This window comes from Rousettus aegyptiacus, unplaced genomic scaffold (assembly GCF_014176215.1).
Source record: "Rousettus aegyptiacus isolate mRouAeg1 unplaced genomic scaffold, mRouAeg1.p scaffold_m13_p_9, whole genome shotgun sequence".
In the NCBI taxonomy this organism is placed as follows: Eukaryota; Metazoa; Chordata; class Mammalia; order Chiroptera; family Pteropodidae; genus Rousettus; species Rousettus aegyptiacus.
In genome coordinates, this window is record NW_023416312.1 from 15,415,173 (window position 1) to 15,432,004 (window position 16,832).

Here is a 16,832-nt window from a genome sequence, read left to right on the forward strand (position 1 = left end):
GTAAACAGATATAAATACATGATAGATGATAGATAGATAGATAGATAGATAGATAGATAGATAGATAGATGATAGATAGATAGATAGATAGATAGATGATAAATATTCTTCTCTCTTCCTTGCTGTATTGAAGAGTCAGGAAATGAAAGCTAATTATATTTAAGTGGCTGTCAGATTTTATGCATATTTAGTATGGGTTTGTTTTTTTCTTTTTTTTTTTAAATTTTAAGTTCTGTATATTTTGACCCATACTTACTTTCTCAACCATGGAGTTGAAAGTTGTCTAAGTGGCTTTACAGTTTCTCACCTTCTTACATGCTATTCATGTAAGAAAAGCACTTTCCCAGAATGTTCCCTAACACTTCCCAGAGACTTTTAAGGAAACCATGCTACTCTAAACCTATTACAACTTAGAAATGTATTTATATAGGTCTAAAAATCTGCCTGTAGGATAGTTGTGTTTATTCTACCTAGAAATTGTACATATTTCTGAGATGAAAATGATGTTTCATCTCTTGAGAAAATTCTTGAGTAGTGACTGTCTGGAGTGCTGGAACAATTTTAAGGTGTTTTCAATCTCATTGGGAAGAGTGCAGTGATTTATTACTGATGCCTGCCATGGGCATTGTATTGGTAGGTCAAGTTTGGATTGAGTCTAATTCTTCCCATGAAATTTTCTCAAATCTGGGAATATAGCAGTCATGTTTCTTTTAGAGACTGTCTTCTACCTAAATCTGAAAATTTCCAGCTGCCTCACAGTACACAGTGTTGAGTCCTTCTAGCCTCCCAGCATGGTGTAGCTTGTTCTATGACTATCCTTCTAACTATCCTCTCAAATATAAAGTGCAGAGCTGTCCTGTGCTTGCAGAAATCTCATAGGAAAACCTTTCTTTCAGGGTCACAGTGAAGCTTGAACACTTCTTAAAAGTTCCTCTGAGTTCATATCTGTATGCAGTTCAGTGTGCTAAGAGCAAAACAATCTTTTCATTTGACTACTAAGATAGCTTCCCATAACCATCAAAATTTTGCTTAAAAATGCATTTCTATTTCTTACTCTGATTTTAAAGGGCATTGCTCATCAGCTACATATTCTGTTTGTACCTTGAAGATTTTATAACCTTATATGTCTATGTGTACAGAGCTAAGGGTATGTTTAAGACTCGAGTAGTGAGTGCAATAGCAGAGTTGACACAAAACGTGCTTACATTTATTAAACAGAAATCCAGTTCTTAAAATACCACAGCACAGCCCCTCCTCCCTATCCCCTTCAAAGAGGCTGTGAGACAAGCATGAGTTTTTTTCTTTATATTTCTTTTGGGTGATATTCTTTTAAGAGCTAGTTAATTAGACAAAGAGTAATATTATCACTTAGTTCTACTCAAGTCCAGATTCTGTGTGCCCTCATATAATGTACTTCTAAAATAACACTGTTTCAATCAACAGAACATCAAATAATATATATTGAATTACAAATCTATCAATGTAAAATTATTTCGGTTGTGAATATCCTCCATACTACATAACTGATTAAGTAAAACCATGTTAACATTATGGACACTTCCACTCGTATTTTATTTTTGATGTACTGGTACATTTAGTATTCTATCTTTCCATTTTATATGCTTGGTTATCTTATGTCAATGATGTATATAAAATTGTTCACGTTTCCTATTATGACAGCTACACAAAGTCCATGTCTCAGAGCTGTATATCAAGATGGCAAACATAATAACACAACACAGATCTGTTTGACACTAATATGGATTTCATGCTTGTTTCACAGCCCCTTATCCAAACACTCAAAAGCATTGTGGTACCCAGTAAATAAGCATTGTGGTACTCAGAAGCTAAATCTAGAGGCTGTATCTAATATTTTAGAGCAAAAATTATGAGATACCAGAGTGCACTATACCTGGCTACATTTTGCATTTTATTTTATATCCTATTTTAGGATTAAAGTACTTTGCTCCCCAAAATGTGACTAAAGGTAAAATAAGAATTTTCTTTAGAAATTTCTCTTTTAAAATAAAATTTTAAAAAGTCAATGTTTTACCATCAGGCATCTTTATTTCTTTTCATCTTACTGTACTGGGCACCTACTTCTGCATTTTTATAAGAATTAGGTTGAGTCTTAAAATGACCCTATTATGTAGATTCTATCATTGTTCTATGTCACAGGTGAGAAAAATGAGACACAGAAGTATTACATGATATGCCCAGGATTCACAATTAGTAATAGTATGATCAGGATTTGACCCAGGAAGTCTGGCTTCAGAGCTCACAGAGTTATCAACATATCACGCTATTTAGTATGTAACAACTATAATGAAGGCGAAGGGTCCTAACATTACCGAGGCACTAACGTTTGTTGAGTCCCTATTGTATATCAGGAATTATGACAGACAATCAATATCAATAATCATCCTTAATCCTCACAACAGTCTTGTTAGTTAAGAACCAATATTACTCCATTTTGTTAGTAAAAATCAAAAGGTTAAGTAAATAAGCAATAAAATTGGACAAGTTAAGAAGAATTTAGTTACACAGCTGGTAAGGGAGGAAAGCTAGATGGAAACTCCCATTGACCCACATCTGAACTAGGCATTTTTTTTCTGCTTTCATATCCTCTCTATTCTAAAACAAAATCTAACTTTAATAAAGGATTTGACTAAATTTTTTTACCTACTTTCTCATTTCCGTGACCTTTCTATATTGAAAGCCCAAGAAACTGAAGGGCTTTGGGTGAAGCAGAACATACTGTTGTGTTTATAATGTCTTCAGCACACATTGAAGTCCTTTTAGAGTCATCTGGTATTAACTTTTTCATGAAAATTGAGTGGCATTGTTGGTGTTTTGAAAAGCAGCAAATATAACTGCATGTTATATCATAAGAATAGACAATTATAAAAAGAGTATAAGATGAAGTATCTTTACATGAGCTGTAATTGCAACTGGTAATTAAACTAAAGTGTTTCATTTTCCCAGTCAGCTCATCAGTGACACTAGAAGATAAACAATTTGAAACTGAAATCCTCATGGGCAAACAATTGTAATTAATTGCATTTTCTAAGGGAAAAAAGCATTCCTCAAGCCTGTTGGGGTGACCTCTTGAGTAACATACACAATGATTTACACTGTGAGCAGGAGTGTAGTGCTCGGAACCAGACTGGATTTAATTTGAATATTCATGAAGTATCCGGCATGATTTGTACTTTAAATCCATCTCCATTGTCAAATTTATTCTCTCTTAGGTGAAAAAAGAAAGCAGATTTATATTCTGAATAATTCACATTGCACAATGAGAAAGACTTTACCATGGTAGAAACACATAAAGTAGTGCTACTATTAATTCCTTCCAACTTGGAATCTCCTTAAGTACCAAGAGTGTTTTTTAAAGATGCTTGCTTGAGAGCTGAAATGAAAATATTTATGCATATAACTTTGGGTTCATAGCTCATAAACCTATTGGATTAAAATCATAAAATTCGGGTGGTCTGGTTTGCCCCTGTTTATTTTCACAGAGAGCTGCATTTGGGATTTGTGTACATTAATTTGGCTATTCATATCACATGGAACAAACTGTTGTAACTTTAACTCTGATTCATGCTGCTTGTTCTGGGACCTGACCTGAAATGGGCTTTCTCCTATATAATTTCACGTAATTTAATCAAGAGCTCTAGAATTAATCTCTCTCTCTTTTTTTTCTTTTTTCTTTTTTCTTTTTTCTTTTTTTCTTTTTTTTTTTTACTTATAATATGAACATGGCCTTTGTTTGGACCGAGGTAGGCATAGGTACAGACTACAGCCCCATTGCTTACCAATATTCTCTATCGGTTAGCTTCTACATGTAACAAAGAACCCCAAAACATTATGGCTTAAAACAATAACTATTTAGCCCATGATTCTGCAGGAAGGCAGTCTGGGCTGGGCTCGACTAGGTGATTTTCTCGGCTAGTCTAGGCTCATCTGATCTGGGCTGGGACTCATATTTGCATCTTCAAGTAACTGTCAGGTCAGGGGTTGGGTCTAGGGAGGCTTCAGCTAACATGGCTTGTCTCCGCTCTATGCAGTCTTTCAATTTCTAGTAGGCTAACCTGAGTTTTGACAAATGGTGTTGTAGCAGGGGTCCCTAGATTAGTAAGAGAGGGTAAGTCCAAACATGCAAGGACTTTTCAAGTCTCTGTTATTGTCCCATTGGCCTAATGGCCAAGGCCAGAGACAGAGTAAAGGGTACTACCCAAAACTGAGGATACCAAGAGGCATGAACAAATTAGGGGGACATTACTACAAGAATTGACCACATAAATATATAAGAAACTATGAGCTAGAGTCTTAATTCCTCAATCCCTGTTTCAGCATCATTTCATAGGGTTGTTTGGGAGATTAAAATTAACTAATATATGTAAATTAATGGGTAAACTGTTTAGTATATGGAAGGCACTTAAGAAATATTAGCTCCTTTTTTCTTTAAGATATCTCTGTAGTCATATGCATTGGGTATATAAAACAGGTCTTTTAAACATGAGAGCAAACTTTTAGTGACATGTTATCCCACTAATTTCTAGAATCGTTCACTTTTTCAAAGCTAGTGTCTGTCTCCTTCTTCCTTAGCAGTGTCATGTTATTCTCTGCTGAAGCTATGCATTAACTTGGAGGATAAACTTCTGTAAAGAAATATATTCCTAAAATTGTATATTAATGAATGCATGTGTGTATAATATATCCCCATGAAACAAAACATTTTGAGCCATTTATTTAGTTCCTTTTTTATTTCCTTACAACTTACCTGAGGCAAATATAGAACTATACAATCCATGCATTGCACTGGGGTCATAGGCTAGAGAGTTTCAAAGTTCACAAAACATTGATCATGGCAATTGAAACAGCTAAGGCATTTTAAAGTCAGCTTGACATTATAAGCGAGTAATCAAAAGAGCTCTTAAATTTAACTCAATTTTGGCCTGATTGTCTTTAAAATCGGGCTCCAGTATTAAGGCATGGATGTTCACATCTTTAATTTGGAACTAGGCCACCAAAACAATAGACTAAATGAGCTTCCATAATTTTCAAGTATACCCATACTTTTTTCTCATTGATCCGAAAATAATAGATCATTCTATTGGCTTACCTGTAACATTCAAACACAGTCTGCATATTTCAAAACTAGTTAGTAAATGTAACATGAAAGTACTTTGACCTGAAGGTCATATAAATTAAAATCCATTAAAAATTTCAATAGGCACTGTACTTGTCATATTTGCTCTGTGAAATACACAATTTGTTTATTTCACCAAAATACACATATATATCTATTACTTATAGGTCATTAAAATAGAGCAGAGTATACCAGGTTTATCATAGTGTACAAAGAATGTCTTGGGTTTTTCAGGACTGATGGAACCTCTCTGATCTTTGCTGACTTTTTAGCCAAAAAGAAAATATTTGGTCACCATAAGCTGAGACAAAGAACTATGGTTATATCTTGACAGTCCTTTGATATTAATTATTTTGAAGATAGGGGAAGGAAATAATTTGAAGACTTCATTGAGATCATATGTTAGTAGGAGACGAGGCAAAAAATTACTTTTTAAAATATAATCTTGCGTCAAAATATTCTCTTTTCTATTATTACAATGGTAATTTGACATATATATGTAAATATATGTGTATTTAATTTTTGATCAATCTGCTGGAAACCAAAGTTATTAGCTCTCTCGTCTTAGAAATTTCTGAGATGAAAAGATTAGAATCATATTTTTATAGTTAAATTGATCACTTCTAGCCATATACAGGATTCCAGGTGGTAACTTTACCTTTGTTGACACATCTATATTTCTGACTTTGACCTGATTAACTCAAATGGATGAAAGGTCTACTGTGCAAAATGAACATTACTTGTAAAATCTTTTCAAGGAGCCTAACAGAAACATTAACAAGGCAATTACTGATTTGTGAGTATTTATTAAGAAGCAAAGCATAAAACTCTCCATGAATTTGTGGAGATAATGTCTTCAAATACTACATGAACACCACAAGATTTTCTGAGGTGTGTCTTATATTAATTTTGTTTTTGATATCTTCAATCACTGTCTCTATAGCATAACAGTCTTTTTTTAACTAATTAGTTATTCATTTATTTTTTACTTTTTAGGTGAGGCAGCCCTTGGTTGACCTCACACATTGCAAGGACCTTGTCATCTTACAATCCCTTATTTTTTTATTTTTTATTCTTACAGCACCTGGTCTTCCTAGGTAGTCTCCCATCCAGGTACTAACTAGGCCCAACCCTGCTTAACTTCTGAGATCAGATGGGATCGGGCTTGTTCAGGGTGGCACGTGGCTTAACAGTCTTTATCCAAATACACAGTTATTAAAAACAAATCAGTTTAAGGGAAAATGTAGAATGATGATACTTTACAAAGTGTACACATTTAATTATAGAAGCTCAAGCATATAGGAAAATAAATAGTTAAAAAATGGCAATTACTTTTATTTGCTCATTATGAATCATAGCAAAGACCATTCTGGGAATAAAATTCAAAATTTAAATTTGCTTGTGAAGACAGAATATAACTTTTACCTATCATATTGTCATGTTTTGCTTTATAATCTAAAGTCCATTTATGTGCCAAATTATTTGGTTAATCAAACTATTATTTTTAGTTATTGAAAAAGCTAAAAATGTAAGGAGGCCAAAGTTCATGCTTTGGTTGTATTTGAATAGACTGCATTTGATTATCTTTTTACAAGTTATGCCTCTAATGACAGTTCAGCTGAACCAGTAATTATTAGACAATTAATTTAGTTTATAGTCACTGTGGTAGAACATATGATACAAAAATGAATAAAACATGATCTCTGTTCTCAGAGGAGATGGATATATTCACTATAATACACATGTAAGAGCTACGTAAGGGGTATGAATTGACTTACTCAAAACAGTCAAGTGAGTGATTTTTCTGGAGAGGTAGGAATGGGAGAGGCTTCACAGTGATGGTGACATTGGAGCTAATAATTCTGGGAGATATATCAGAGGTTCCCAATGCCACCCCCAGTTTCAACAGTCCTCCAGGAGAACTCAAAGGACCCAGCATATACTTGTATTCACAGCTACAATTTATTATAGAGAGAGAATACAAAACAAAATCAGCAAAGAGAAAAGGTACATGGGGTGAATTCTAGAAGAAACCAAGCACAAGCACAAGATTCCAAGAGTCCTCTCCCAAGTGAGTTGCATAGGATTCACTTAATTCTTCCAGCAAAGAGTCATGACAACACATGTGAAATGTAGTCTACCAGGGAAGTTCATTGGAGACTGAGTGCCCAGGGATTTTGTTGGGGACTGGTCACATAAGCACCCTCTGCGTAGCACATATCAAAATTCTAGACTCCTAGAAGAAAGTAGATGTTCAGCATAAACCATATTGTTCGCACAATCCATTTAGATACAGTGCACCATTCTTATCAAAGAACAATATCTAGGTTCCCAGAAGCCAAAGGAGAGCTAACCACATAATTAGGCTTTTCTAAGGATAACAGTCTCAGGCCTAGTAGGTTAACTCTTTTATTCATAGGTGAACAGGACCTGTCCAGATAGAGTTGGTGGAGAAGAGAATCCAGGCATAGGAAACATAAAGAAAGGCCTCAGAGTTATTAAAACATTCAAAACATTGTATTCAGTGAGATGTTGAAGACTAAATGTTACTGGAACTTTTTAGAATGTCAAATCCCCATTCCTGAGGCCCTGAGATGACTCCAGAATCCCTGAACAAGCATCATTTTATAAAAAGGATTAAAGCAGTGATCATGTTAATTCAAAACATTATGCCTCAATTGTCTACATTCATGTTAATATGTATCTCCAGTTTGGAATATTTGGATATTTTTCTTGGTACAGTGTTTTATTCTCATAGTGTATACAGTTTCTGACCATGGTACATTTGACATTGTATAGTTCTGAGGTCTCTGTTATGGTATAATAGAGAATTTAATGCTGTTCTGGGGGGGAGTGTATGCCATCAGATATGACATTTAAGGATATAGTACATTTATAAAAGTGATCAACACCAAATGTCATTTTTATCACTAGTACTTAACTGCATTAACTATAAGGTGTGCTCTTTATTTTCTCCAGCTAGATTAAGACATGCTTCAATGACTATTAAATCCTATAATTATATGTTCTAAAGCAGAACCATCACTCTGTTTCACTAGGAGAGAAATGAAAACTTAACCTTATAAATATTTCACTATAGTATGCTGTGTATTAGCTGCTTACTGCTGAATTCAGCTGCTGTAAAATGCTGATAATTCTCTACCAAAGGCTTGAGGACAACCTCTATTTCAATAAATATTATGACTTGTACTGATTTATGAGTTTCATGCATTCACTGACAGACAAGATGGAATATGTTAACTTTATTCATGCAATTGGTGCAATGTACTCAAAGAACTAGGCCTCAATTTTAGAGATTTAGCTGCTCAAGTATCCTGCCACTATAACATGCATAAGCTTTAGTGGTGTAGAAATACATATCTTATAAAATATTATGCAAGTTATACTTCTGCTTTAGTTTGGAAATATTTTGGAAAACATGTACATTTAGCTTATATTCCATTTTATTAGTAGTCTTAGAACATTGTAAATGAATTCCAAAACTAAAAAACCGACATAAAAACAGAGGATTCTTTTATTATTATTATTATCATCATCATCATCATCATCATCATCATCATCATCATCATCATCATCATCTTCTTTACTAAAGATAAATTAGAATTCTGGTAAAAATGTTACCCCCTATATTAGTGCCCTATTACTGCTGTAACAAATTACCACAAACTTAGTGGCTTAAAACAACAGTAAAATATTATCTTACAATTGTGGAGGTCGGAAGTTCAAAATGGGCATTACAGAATTAAAATCAAGTTGTGGGCAGAGCTGTATTTCTTTCTGGAGGTGCTAGGGGAGAACCTGCCTTTTCCAGCTTCCAGAGGCTGCTTGCATATCTTGACTTTTTACTCCTTCCACCATCTTCAAAGCCAGCAGCATAGCATGTTTCTTTCTCTTCTCTCTCTCTCTCTCTCTCTCTCTCTCTCTCTCTCTCTCTCTCTCTCTCTCTCTCCCCTCCCTCCCTCCCTCCCTCTCTCTATCCTCTGCTTCCAGTGTCACATCTCCTTCTCTGACTCTGACTCTCCTGCCTCCCATTAATAAAGATCCTTGTGATCACATTGGACTGCCCCCGCCCCCCTGCCGCCAGATAATCCAGGATTATCTATCTCAAGATCTCCAATATAATCACATCTGCAAAATTCCTTTTTTCATATAAGGTAACGTAGTCACAGATTCTGGAGATTATGATGCGGATATCTTTGGGGGACATTATTCTGTCTACCACAACCCTAATCCTAAATGCCGTAAACTATTTAATATCAATCGATGGCACTCAACCAAATTTTGACCATTCAGTAAATATTTATTGAGCACTTGCTATATGCCTTAATGTTCTACATGCTGAAGAACAACAGTTAACCAAACAAAGCTTTTGCTCTCATGGAGCTTACATTCTAGGAGTCAGATAAATTATTTTATATATTCTGAATATTTAGTGCTATGAAGTAAAAGAATGCAGGATTAGATGGGAGAGTGTGATAGTATGTGTACTGTGAGTAATGCTATTTTATCACTGAGTGTGGCCAGTATGACCTTTCTGAAGATGCAATATAATGGGTTGGACATTGGCCCTCAAAAGATATGTCCAAGTCTTAACCCCTGGTACCTGTGAATGGAAATAACATCTTTGCAGATGTAATTAAGTTAAAGATCCTGAGATGATATCGTTCTTGGATTTGGGCTCTAAATCCAAAGATGAGTATCCTTATAAGAGGCAGACAGGATAAGACACAGAGAAGAGGGACATGTAAAGAAGGAAGCAGAGTTTGTAGTGAGGCATCTATAAGCCAAGGAACAACAACGGATGCCGACAACCACCAGAAGCTAAGAGAGAGGCACAGAAGGGATTCTTCCTCTAGGCCTCCAGAAGAAACCAACCCTACTGACACCTTGATTCTGGACTTCTTGCCTTCAGAACTATAAGGGGATACACTTCTGTTGTTTTAAGCCACCCAGTTAATGATATTTTTTACAGCAGCCTTGGGAAATTAATACAGGCAATGCTTGAGCCTGTTTGAAATGAGAAAACAAGCTATGCGGATATTTGAAGGAAAAGCAATATAGGGTAGTGCACAATAAGTGGGAGATATTTTGTGGGACCCAAATGAGAACAAGGGGGCATAGTATGACTGGAACCCAGAAAGCAAGGGGGAAGAGTGCTTGAAGATAATTTCAGAACTACCATTCAAACCAGATCTGGTACCTTGTGGACCGTAGTAAGGATTTTGAATTTTATTCTGTCTATATGTTAGTATAATTGTGACCTATTAAAATATAGAATTTCATATTAAATATTTTTATCTTTTTTTTCTTGTGCATGACAGTTTTTAACTGCCAGAGGGAAGTAATCATGGCACAACTTACTATAATTACAAAACATGAAGTTTGCATTCTGGTAGGCTCTAGCATATCCTGGTAACTTAACTATTAAATTTTTAAGTGATGTTGGCTTTGGCCTGAACAAAAAAGATATATTGGTCCCTCCATTTCTACCACACAGCACTTGCTTCCTTTTGTGTCTGCATATGTAAAATCTCTTGTGTTCCATTCCTTAAGCCACAGTGTTCTGTATATTAGTAGTATCACGGATGCACTCTGATACTCACACAAGATAACTTTGCCTATTATTGAGAATGGAGGTCACAGATTACAGAATAAGGATCCTGAATAAAATTTAAAAGCTTTGCTTTCTCACTAGAGGTATGAACTAGCAATAAAACAAATTAATTTAAGTTTCACTTCCCCTTATGGTCCCTGCTAACTCTTGCTCTAGAAAACCTTAAAACATTATCAAGAGGTGGCAGAAGAAATAGACTCAAAAATAAGAATGGCTTATTAGAACTTGCAATATATGTGCTAATAAGTTGCTAGAACTGTGCTAGAAATAAGAAATTTGTAATGGGGTAGGAAGTTATACTTCTAGGCAGATATCTCTATGTTAAGACATAAAGTCTTAGAAAATGAAAGAGGTTTTAATGACTTTGAAACTATGTAATTGGTAGGATCATCTAAAGGAAATTAATAATGCACAGAAATATAATCAATGAAAGTTTATTAGGAGATACTTTATTTCTTTAACATTTGGCCCTCCTCCTACTATGTACAATTTAAATATTTTACATGGCATATCTGCCAATTAAAGTAAAATTAACCATCATCCATATATGTGTGTATACACTTTGTATAAATGTATATACAGCAAATCGTAGCTTACATCCCCCTGGGCAGGAAAAAAAAACAAAAGACGAATATTAGATTTCACGCCTGTTCATTTTCTATTACTCTTTCATTTTGTTTTTCATCTCACATGCAAATTAAAATGTTCTAAACTACAAAAGATAATTTCAGTTGTGGAAAATTAATATTAAATGTGAACTGAATCTTGATTTTGGAATCTTAACTGTTACTTAAAATAGAACATTTCTCACCCCTTTCGAGGGACCATCTGCTGAGTTCATTTGATTCCAGGGTAGGAATCTTAGTAATACTTTGAGTAGACAAGGATAATCTAAAAATAAGAATATAAGCCAAGGAATAATCAAAGTTCCTTGGAATCAACAAGTTGAAATATGCTCACAGAAAGTATTGCTTTAATAAGGGCTATTTTAATCCAGAAGGAATCTATCCGCAGACCACTAAATTATCCTCAGAGAGATGGTCACCATACCGTGGTGTGGTGACAGGATGCCAGGGTTGACATCAGAAAGCCAGAATTCTAGTTCTAACTTTATTATTAATGAGATGACTGACCTCACATGAGTCACTTATCCTTACTGTAATTTAAGTTCTTTATATTTAAACTGAGCTGTCCAGAAATAAGAAAAAACTCATTGTCATTTTTGGCTGTATAAATCATGGAAAATGTTTGATTTTAAAATATCACTAATGCTATCAAAACCATATATTTAGACACTTAGAAGTGAAATAAGTACAGCTTATTAATACAAATGGCATATATAGACTTGTTTCCTACTTACATTCCTTATCTTGAATGTGAAAGGTTTAGCCATAATTTTACATTTTACCACTGAATAAAGTTAAATACCTTGAAGCAAAATATAATTAGTCTATCCAATTATTATATCTAAATCTGCTTTATCTTTGTTTTGCCATAGTCAAGATTTTTCTCTTATGCACAGAAATAAAAAGTTTATGATCCAAATACATTTTTAAGTTACTTCCCCCATACTTTTTTTTGTTTTGTTAATGGTTTAATAGACAAATAAAACATGTTATAAAAATTACTGCCAAATTTGTGTGTTTTTAAGTTTTACTATGCAAATATGATCCATTTTGCTCCTTTTCAAATACTGCATATTTTTATTAAAAATAATCTGATCTAACGAAAAGCAAGTGCACATTCTTGCCCAGGAAGCACAATTCTCCAATAAATGAATTCAATCTTTCATGGATGATCAGAATGTGTTTCACTGAAAAATCGTGAAACTTAAAAAGTCACAAATTTTCAGATAATTACAATTAGCAACAACTGAGACTCTTGTAGGAGAACAAACACATACAAGGTAGTTTGTTGGAGAATGCATACCTATCTATACAAGCTGGATTTTAGGAGAATGCACACCTCTATGAAGTAGGTTGTAGGAGAATGAACACCTATTATCACACTTATGAGTGAAAATTAATGACTTCACCTAGTAATTTAAAAGATCTATGTAGACTATTTTTTTCTCCCCTTTGACTTATCTTCAGTTTTTAATTCTTTTCCATCATAAGTTTTCATTGGAACTAAAATAGGCTGCTGATTGCTTACTAGCCTTCTGCGGCTAAAACTTGCTATGTAGAAATATAAAATTAAGCTTTTCTCTTCTTTTCCAAAATAGAGCAAGAATGTATTTTATTATTTAATTCCAAAAAGAATAAGCTTTTTGAGATATGTGCAGGCCTGCTTATCTCAGATATTTTAAAAAGTGACACATAGGATGTAGTTGATACAGACTTTATATAAAAGGCAAAAGCAACTAGATCATTGTTTTTGTTTGAATTTAATATTATTTTGGTTTCTTTAATTACTTTATTTTTATGGCGGCATTGGTTAACGAAATGGAAGCAATGAAATTTGATAAAATTTTGGATGGAATATAGACCGGATCAATGTCGAGATTGCTATGCTCTGGTCTGGACTACACCACCGATTTGTCATGTAGCTCTATTTTCCCTATCTTCAATATAAAAACAATAAAACTTGCTTTTATCAACCTCATGGGGATAAATGCAAGAAAAATATGAGGTAACGTACTGGAAAATCAGGAGAAGGGGACACTTTCATGCAGAGTGGTAAAAGATCTTTCCGAGGTGGTGATTTGTGAGTTGAAAAATGAAAGTTGAGAATTAAGCCATCCAAAGGTCATAGAGACAAACATTCTAGACAGAGGAGACCAAAGGGTATAAGACTCTTGACAAGGAGTCTGCATTTTATTCTCAGTACAAAGGGAAGCCATTGGGAAAATAAGCAGATTGTTAAAATAAATTTCCTCAACATGACAGAATTGGGGACTGGAATGTTTACTCAGCATATTATCCAGGAAACCTTACCCCAATTTCTATTTCTATGCAGATTACTCTTTCTCTTCCCAAAGTTTTCCTCTCTCGAGTGGCTAAAAGCTTAGTGTCTCTCTCTCTCTCTCTCTCTCTCTCTCTCTCTCTCTCTCTCTCTCTCTCTCTCTCAACAAAAGTGAAACTGTTATATTGCTCTCTCCTTTAACACCTTCCTCTTTGGCATTCAGGGCACCTACCCTCAGCCCTTCTTTCTCAGTATAGTCTCTTAGGTTCTATTCTGCACACTGTCTACCTACTGAAACCTTGCAGTTATCTGCCAAGGAAGCACAGTATTTATTTGTACATCCAGGAGTACTTCCTATTCACAGCCCCATGACCCTCCTCCTTTGGATTTTTCTCAAGATCCTCTGGAGATGGTTTCAGATTAGGCATGGCCATGTATTTCAAAATGTGGCCCATTAGTTCTAGGACCTAGCACATAAGGAACTGTGTCTGCCAAATCTCATTCAGGTTTAATTGGGAGCCCTCCAAGATCTCCCTAAGGGGCAAGAAGATGTGATTATTAAATGAAAGGACTCATGGTTGTCACAAGAGAAGTAATGTAGACCATCGTCTCCACTGCTGGAGTCCATAAAGTGGTTTGGGGTGGGCAGAAAATGTGGAGGGCTGGGGGCGAATACAGTTACTTTCCAGAGGGAATTTACATTATCACTGCTCATGGGAGCCATGTTGGTTTGGGGTCCTCTGGCTTCAAGCAGCTGAGGGCCAGCTGCTTCCCTATAGTTTTCGGTTGGTTTGGTAGCAACTTTCTCCTTTTTAGTCTTGAGCAGCTTTGCAGACAGTGAGAATGCAACCCGTGTTGTTCCAATTCAATGAAGGCTAAGATTACTCAATAATATTTAACTATTCCTTGCTCCAATAATAACTTAATCTGGAACATCTGGCCTTCTAAACTCATGTACTGGGCCATATTGGGTAGCTCCTTGCCTGCATTCTTTCAGTTCTTTACATATAGAGCAGAAGTATCCTCTTCTTTTCCTTCTCTCCAAGGTGAGGTTAGGAATTTGGCTTCTGAGTCCCAATTTCTGTCCATATCATATGCTATCCTGCTTTAAGTCAGTAAGAAAATGTGCCACTGAAGTTGTGTTTTAATTAGTTTCTTGTGGGGAAGGTGGAGAGATTGCCTAAAGGAGAATCTTGAACAATCTCTCACATAGGCATTTCTTACTAATGCTAACTTTAAAATCATCTTGACTACATTTCTATATAGCTGGTTGTATTTTCAAAATCATCAGAGTTTCAGTCTGATTTAACATGCCGCTTTATATTTTAAGTCCATGAGATAAGGCGGTCATGATGAAAATATACAATTAGCTCATTTTTATCCAAGTTTTGGCTGGGTACCTCTGGTACACAGTCCTGAATAAGGAGACATAAATGTCACCTGATTATATAGTACTTCCCCTAAAATCCTGTTAATGCACCCACAAAAACAAAAGGCCGTAACTTTAATTCCAGAAAGCCACTGAAATAATGTAGATTCCTAAAAAGGTACTCTGTAGAGAGTTTTAATTGATTTGTTATACCAAAATTATCTTAACCCTTCTTTATATATTTATCACTCACTCCAAAGTTTCCTATTCAAGGCAGTCACTGAAATTTTTTACTTCTCTTTCATTTATTCCCCTCCAAATTCACCCCCCCTTTTATTTCTGCACAGTTATGCTCAGTCATGCCTTGATCTGCACATAGTTCACCCATTGACATGAATCTACCCATGGGAGCTATGGGTCTTTTTTTTTGTTCTGATTGCTTTTCTTGTGAGCTCTGTCTCCTTTTCCCCTTTCCCACCCCACCCCCACAATTCTGGTAAAGAAAAATAAAAAGAATAAAAATAAACCATTCTAGTAACCACCTGGTATAGCATTGTAAGTTATACAAATGTCTAACCACTATGTTGTACACTTGAAACATATATAATATTGAATGTCAACTGTAATTGAAAAAAAAAAGAAAGAAAAAAATAGTTACAAAAGTAAATACATATGTAGGATGTAAAAATAAATCATAACAAATTTTGGGGAGGAAGGAAGCTATTCTTTTTTGTGGCTTATTGCTGACAAAAGATTTCATTTAATTCAACAAATACATATACAGTACCTACTAAATATTAAAGACTGCAATAATCAGAATTACAAGTTATTCTTAAAACACAGTTATGATCTTAAAATATTTAGCATGAGCTAATTCATTTCAATTCAAACTCACACAGATGCAGCTCTTGAAAATTTTCCCACAGGCCTATGGGCCATTCCTCAGATTTACAGCAATGAAAACGTAAATGAATCTGCTCACTTAGGGGTGACCAAGCTGTGAAGAAGTGATGAATACCAAGCCAATTTGCCAGAAACTAATTTATAAACCAGAATGCTGATTCATTAAATGAAATGAGAGATGAATCTGGTAAGATAACTATCATCAATCATTTCAACAGGGCACTCCCTCTTAATGAATAAGTCCATTAAAGAGACTAAATTGCAAATCAGAAGGATTCGTGGTACAGGGAATTGGAGAAGAGAGAAAGGAATGCTAAGGGGCATTTCTTCAAACTCAGATTGCTCAGCCAATTTGTTTCTTCCTACTCTGGGGGTCTTAAAGTTTGAGAGTCCGTGAGCCAACATTACCCTTCAGCTGATTTTTGTCTCCATTCAGACCACCACCCTTGTCTTAGGACAGCAAAGTTCTGATATTGTTAGAAAGATTTAGGTTGGAGTTTATTTTGCATTCATAACATTTAGTCTCCTGTGGTTTTAGGAGATACACTAGAAGATCCAACAAAGATATTTGGGAAGGACCTTAAACTCATCAGCCACCTTTTATATAAACTATTTCTTATATTGAGTTATTTGAACAGATTAATAACCATGTCTGTTTCAGCTTTATGCTTATTAAGTTTAATTTTCAAGAGGTGATGGTTTTCCCATTCAATCTAGTAACTACTGAGTTACTTGAGAGCAAGAAAACTATCCAGAGGAAACAGAAATGAGAAAGATAGTCCTCTCCAAATGCTGACAGAATGGTTCAAGCATGTAAAAACAACAAAAGGCACAAATAATTATGGTACAGAATTAAGAAATCATAT

General features: G+C 34.9%; 1 protein-coding gene and 1 pseudogene across 6 annotated transcripts in view; one reads left to right on the forward strand and one right to left on the reverse strand.

The window, feature by feature from the left end:
- The window catches only part of IL1RAPL1 (interleukin 1 receptor accessory protein like 1), a 1,213,847-nt gene that overhangs the window by 1,095,319 nt on the left and 101,696 nt on the right, over positions 1–16,832 (forward strand). The window lies entirely within an intron of this gene.
- LOC118607948 lies at positions 6,228–6,347 on the reverse strand (annotated as a pseudogene).